Source organism: Eurytemora carolleeae, unplaced genomic scaffold, assembly GCF_000591075.1.
Source record: "Eurytemora carolleeae unplaced genomic scaffold, Eaff_2.0 scaffold1021, whole genome shotgun sequence".
NCBI lineage: Eukaryota > Metazoa > Arthropoda > Copepoda > Calanoida > Temoridae > Eurytemora > Eurytemora carolleeae.
Window position 1 is genome coordinate 190,876 of NW_019396999.1, and position 6,513 is coordinate 197,388.

Here is a 6,513-nt window from a genome sequence, read left to right on the forward strand (position 1 = left end):
ATAAAACCTTTCTACCCCCCCCCTTTTAAAATTTTAATCCACCCCCCTTCCCCACTATTTTAACCCCATCCCTTCCTTCCCACTAAGATTGATAAATGGGGTCATTCAATTTAGACAGATTTTTCTAAGTATTTGGGTCTGGATAATCTATGCTGCATTAAACTATTTAACTATGAAAAATACAAAAATAAAATATATAAGGGGTTCCTTGTAAATCGTAAATATTTTATAATGATATTAGATAACTTCTCAATTACTTGATTCTATAGCAGTATTATCAGAGACATTAATATTATTTTTTTTACTTTGCATTTATGCATTTAATCTTATAAATCGGTACCGCAACTGGAGTACTTGTTAGAGGGAGGGAGGTTTTAGATACTGGCAAAAATGAGGTATGTTGCATGAACAGTTTTTTTCTAGATTGAATCCTAGAATTAGTTTTATCATTTCCCCTGTTTTTGACCTGTAAATTTTCCCACTTACTAGAGAAGGAGGCGCCCCCCATCTTTTCAATTCTGTTGAATATTGAATAAAATCTTATTTTTATTTGTCAATCATCATCATTGAGGCTTAATGCTGAATTCTATATATATTTTGTTTGGTTTCATTTTGAAGTGTTTCTCTCTTTTGAGAACCAAACATGTAAATTCTTCAAACAAGTTCTGCAAGAAATATATTTTTGGATTGAATTAACAAAGAAAAGAAAATAGTTTAAAATTGTGTCCGATTAAACATTTTGAACAAAATATGTCAATCTTTGTTATTTGTTGAGAGGGGTAGAGACCAGAGAGGGTGGGAGGGTTCAAGAAATAGGGAAAAGCATCGTTAGTACAAAAGATTTAAAAAAATGAGAGTTTTAGGTGATTTTTTAAACATATCTTAGTATTTAGAAGCAAAAACAAAACGATCAAAGTAACTTTTTAAAACAATATTTAAGTAAAAAAACTATCGCTTTTTCAAAGTTAAAAAATCGTTCGTTCAGTTAAAAAACTTTCGTTTTTTTTTAAAGTTTGTTCCAAAAAATCGTTCGTTTAGTAAAATCCATTTCTTCTGAAAAATTCGTTCTTCCCGTAAAAAAGTATCGTCTTTCAAGTTCGTTTAAACGATTTTAAATCGTTCATTTTTGTTATTATTTCGTTCGTTTATTAAAACAAATTGTTATTTCATTTATTCAAACGATCCATGTCGTTTTATTTCTGAACGACATCCTTTTTCAAGAAAAATTTCGTCCGTTCAATAAAACAATGCCCATCTCTAGTGGGAAGGGATGTGAGGGGGATAAAGGAGGGAAGTATTGAGGTGTAAAATAAGTTTGTTTGAGTCCTGTCATGTTTCCTGTTTTAGATTCACATGTAACATCGATTATATTCTAATATAAAACTCTACTCGCTCAAATACATAAGTTTATTTGTCAGCTGGACCAATTTGGCTGAATGTTTTTGAGAAAACCCGTGGGTTTTCCGGGGGTAACATAAGCTTAGAAATTCGAAATTTTTTTCTTTTATAAAATCAGATTTTTTAAAAAGTTTGAATTATGTTTTTAATTCAATTTTTTTTTCAAAATTTCACGGGTAACGCCGGGCACATCAGCTAATTTTCTAATAAAATAAGTATGTTCATGCAGTGAAAATTAGAAAACTCTGGAATATGAAGACGACTTCTAGACTCATTTTATGACTTTAAATAGTTTAATGAACATGACACACCAAAGTGAGAGGTCGGTTTGAATGAGATTTAAACAATTCCTATCGAACTGCAATAGATATACTTTCGAACTAGTCGAAATTTGCCTTGTCGGGTTTTAAACTTCTTCCATTGCTCGGGATCTAGAGGATCGTGTTTAACAAATGTTGAGGATTATGATCAAGTTTGTGATGCTTGAAAGGAAGGTTGGGATTAGAATCCGGCCTTAATCCCCAGACTTTTAACAGAGCTCACGTTCTAATATAAATAATATAACATCAACAATTTAATGGTTTTAAGGGAGGAATGGAATCTGGGGAGGAAGGAGGGGGAGGGAGGAAAGAGAAGGGAGTGAGGGGGAGGAGGAAGGAAAGAGGCCAAAAAGAGAGGAAAGGAAAGGAGGAAAGGAGGAAGAGAGGGATGGAGGGAAGGAAGGAGGGTATGAAGTTATTAATTTAAGTCATGATCTTCAATATTTCAAATTATGACTTCTGTCTGCTATCTATAAATAGATTAAGTTGTAATCTCTGTTAGTTTCTCCGATCATAACTTAGGAGTCCCTGGACCGATTTGCCTCAACTTTTGATAGGTTATCCCGGGAGAACCTCGGGAATATAGTTCTCAGCTTGGTTTTGAGATTGTAACTAAGTTGAGCGGAAAATTTAGTTTCTTGGTAAAATCGTTCAAGTGCGGAGAAATAGTGGGAGTAAATTAATAACCTGAGCAGAGCTGGGTTCCCCAGCTAGTATCAAATATTCTAAATTTAAAATATCGAAAGTTTACACCTTCATTGAGTTTGTAGCACAAACAATTTGTATTTCTCGTGAAATAAAAACAATTAAATGGAGTACAAAACATTAAAATTAAAATTTCTTCATTAATTGGTAGTGATGCTTTTTATTTTCCATAAAAAAACGTATATAAGTGCTTTTAAAGAAAAAAAAATATATATTGTAATTTTTTTTAGCATGCTTATTTGAATCACATATATATTGATCAACTATACCGTTAGCAAACTACGGGTGTCCCACGAAACATGAAATTGTTTCAAGAATTATACGTATATCTATGACATTCAAATTTCAAAGACGAATTTTATTTTGAAATAAAGCAGAGGAAAGGAAGAAAGGAGAAAGGGAAGAGATGGACAGTTCATATTTTTCAAGAAAGAAAAGCAACGATATCTGCTACTCAGATAACTATTAAAAGGGTACCGTTGTGAATCAGTAATTCTGTTAATGAACGGTTACTTAAAATCAAATTGACGCCAATATCAGAATTTTCGAAAATGAAATATTTTAAACCCCTGCAGTAAAAATGTGCTTCGCAAAAAGTGAACAATTTAAAAAAACAAGAATCCGTGATTACGACTTGGTTTTTGGTATTTTTAGAACTTTTAGTGGGTTCAAGGTATACTAATGCAAGGAAAGTTAATTGCGGTCGCGTATACTCTCTCAGAGTCTGAAATTTAAAAGAGTATCGTTGAACATAACTCCCGAGTTTCCTTTTTGGGGTCTTGACATTTGTAGATTTTGATTTAAGAGATTCGAAAAAAATTGAGAATATAAACAAACTGAATAAAATAATATTTCATAACAAAAATAATGGTATTTGAAAAACTGCCTAACCCCATTCGTGAAACCCGGGCTTTAAAACTGGTTTACATAACGATACCCTTTCTTAAGTTTTGGGCTCTGGGCGGAATTTGTAAACAAGAATAGATGCATCAGTGTTCGTTTAGTACCGAGAAGGTTAAAATCATTTAATTTTAATAATCTTGATAATTCACATAATAGTTTCCTATGACCAGAATATTTCATTGATCTTTTATGTGAAAGATGGATCCCATGTCAGGCTTCGACATCCGTCTTGTGTTTACATTACCGCCCAAAGACAGTACACCGCAGTACAAAAAATGCGTACACCTCTGAAATAACTTTCCTTGCATTAGTACCTTGAGTGGGTTTAAAAAACTATAATATTTTCATGCAGTTTTATTTAAAACCCTTAACAAAACCAGGATATGTTCGAGCTCGTATTGATCTAATTGAAAACTCAGGTTTGTAATTCCCCTGCAGTAAACCTTCAAGAAAACTTCTTTATATTCTCAGACAGTTGCAAGCAAACTTCTTTATTCATTTAATCTAAATTTTAGGACTACATATATATACTATACTACAGAAAAATACATTATACAAGATATCTTTATTTGAACTGTAGAAGTGCTTTTCTCAATTAAAAGTGATAATTTCAATTACAGTAATTTAAAAGTTTTTTTTAAACGCAAAGGGTAGATTACAGGACGGTTAAAAGGTCCGTGTAAAAAAATCTAAAATAGCCGAAAACATTTTTTGTTATTTTACATAGATTGACACCACCATCCTTTAAAGGGTTTAATATCAAAATTAGATATTCGACGGAATTATACTCTTTTAAAGGAGATAGAAGATTTGAATTTTTAACAGAAACTCGGTTCCTTCAAATATAAAAATTTAAAAAAAAACTAAAACTAAACAAAAAATACAATGAGTTTGAATCTTAGTCAATAAAGTAGATTTGGACATCAGTTTTAAACATTCAGGGTTCTTGGCCTTCTTTAAAGTCTAACACAATTCATAATTTGATTATTTTTTTCTTCAAGAAATTGTGAAAAATAGTGAGTATTGACCCTGAAACAAATTTGCTAAGCCTTAACGAAATCGTTTGTTATAAGGAATTAGTTTTCAAAAAATCGCTAAGGCTTACAGAGTGTCCCATTTTAAATTGGATTATCTCCAAGCTATAGATCCAAATTACGCACACAATACTTTGAGCATAAATTTTTATATTAGCCTTATACTATTCATCTTTTAATTTAGTCTCGAAAAACGAAATTAAACGATCTAATATGATGTGGGACACCCATTATATCTTCGTCCAGCGTCAACGTATTGTGAAGTGTAATAGCAGTAAACGTTAAAGGGACCGTTCACTTATTTGGGTAATTTTAGGGTAAACTAAACAGCCTATTCGCTGTCGATTGGTAATAGTTTTACTTTTCAAAGACAACTGTGGCCGGAGAAAAAGCCGATTTTTCGTTCAGAATTTTGGAAAGATATGTTTGTTGTTATTGTTTCAAGAATCATACATGTAGGTTGACGACTGAAGTTCACAAATCAAACTATGTTTCGTGGGACATCCTGTAAGCGTAACAGTTATGTTTGTAGATTCAGATCTACACCTCGAATCGTGAACAAGGAATTGATTAAATTCTAGTTTTTGCTCCAGTATATATTAGACCCGTAATCGGAGTTTTTCTTTGGTTCCTCTGCTGCTCTAATCTTTATAGATCAGAGATTTATTATACACAACTGCTCATTNGGGTTAGGACCCGACTTTAATATTTTCATTTTTTTATAGTTTCTTTTGCTTCTAAAAAAGGCTTAACTCTTTGTTAATTTTACATCCCTTATTGCGCGAATTGCGCAAACCATTTCGTTCCATTGTAAAATATTACTCTTTTCTTACAGTGGTAGGCGATTATATCAATAAAATGAAGACGACTTTTTAGTTCAAGTATTGATTATTAGCAAGCTTTTTCCGAATTAGAAGTTTAGGTAAACAAGGAGAAGGTTTTTTAAATTTGAAAGCTTTTATTAACTGCGGTGTTTATGTGTATCCATGCTGTTTCACATATCAAAATCAAAATCAAAAATCCTCTTTTTTATATTGATATAATCGCCTACCACTGTTTTGAGTTAGCTATTCCAATATTATAATGATACATAATAACATCTTTTGGTCCAAGGCGTTGTTGGGGGAAAGACGATGAAAAAGTAAGACGACATTCTTATTCTTTTTTAATGATAAACTAAAGACTACAAACTGCGGTTTTTTATTTTTCTGATTAAACCCAAAAACAGAAGATTTAATTTTTAATTCTCACCTAGTCGAAGATCTAAGATTTAAAGTTTATTATATTTCTCATTGAGATTATATACATGATAAAGCTATAGAGACGGCTTCGGCTTATATACATCAAAGACTTTGATATACATATTCCTAAATAGTTGTTTACTCGAGACAAATTAAATCCATTTAAATTGTTAATGAAATCTATGACGTAGAGAATCATTTCCAAGAAATGTTGTAAATTTTGTAAGTTTTGTTAATTTGTTTAAGTTATTGAATTAGGAATTGGAAAACATATCTTTGATATACTTTTTCATTCAGTTAAAAATAAAGCAAAATGCATTTTTCCAGATAAAAACAAAAACTAAAATATTACTTTTTTTCTTAAACCTAATAAACAATAAACATAATGTTTGAGGTACGACTTGTTTCTTAAATAAAAATTTAAACAAAATGTAATATATGCATTGTGGAAATCTTGAAAGCGCGAAGAAAGGCAGACCACAATTTGGAACTACCGAAACTTGAGGAATTTAATATGAAACTTTGGACTCATTACTGACTGTCGCAATACACAAGAGTTACCCATAGAAGATGAGATATTTATAGTAAACTATTATAACTATTGAAACTATCGAAACTATAAAAACTATTGAAACTATTGAAACTATTGAAACTATTGAAAAAACTATTGAAACTATTGAAACTATTGAAACTATTGAAATTATTGAAACTATTAAAACTAATAAAACTATCAAAACTATCAAAACTATTAAAACTATCAAAACTATTGAAACTAATAGAACTCTTGGAATATACCGATCCTATGCACTTGAATTATGTGCTTAGCCATAAAAATTTTCTATTTATGATGTATTTCATGATTTGGCAAATGAAGAATCAAGTTCGAATACATTCTGAACAGCTGTTTTTTAA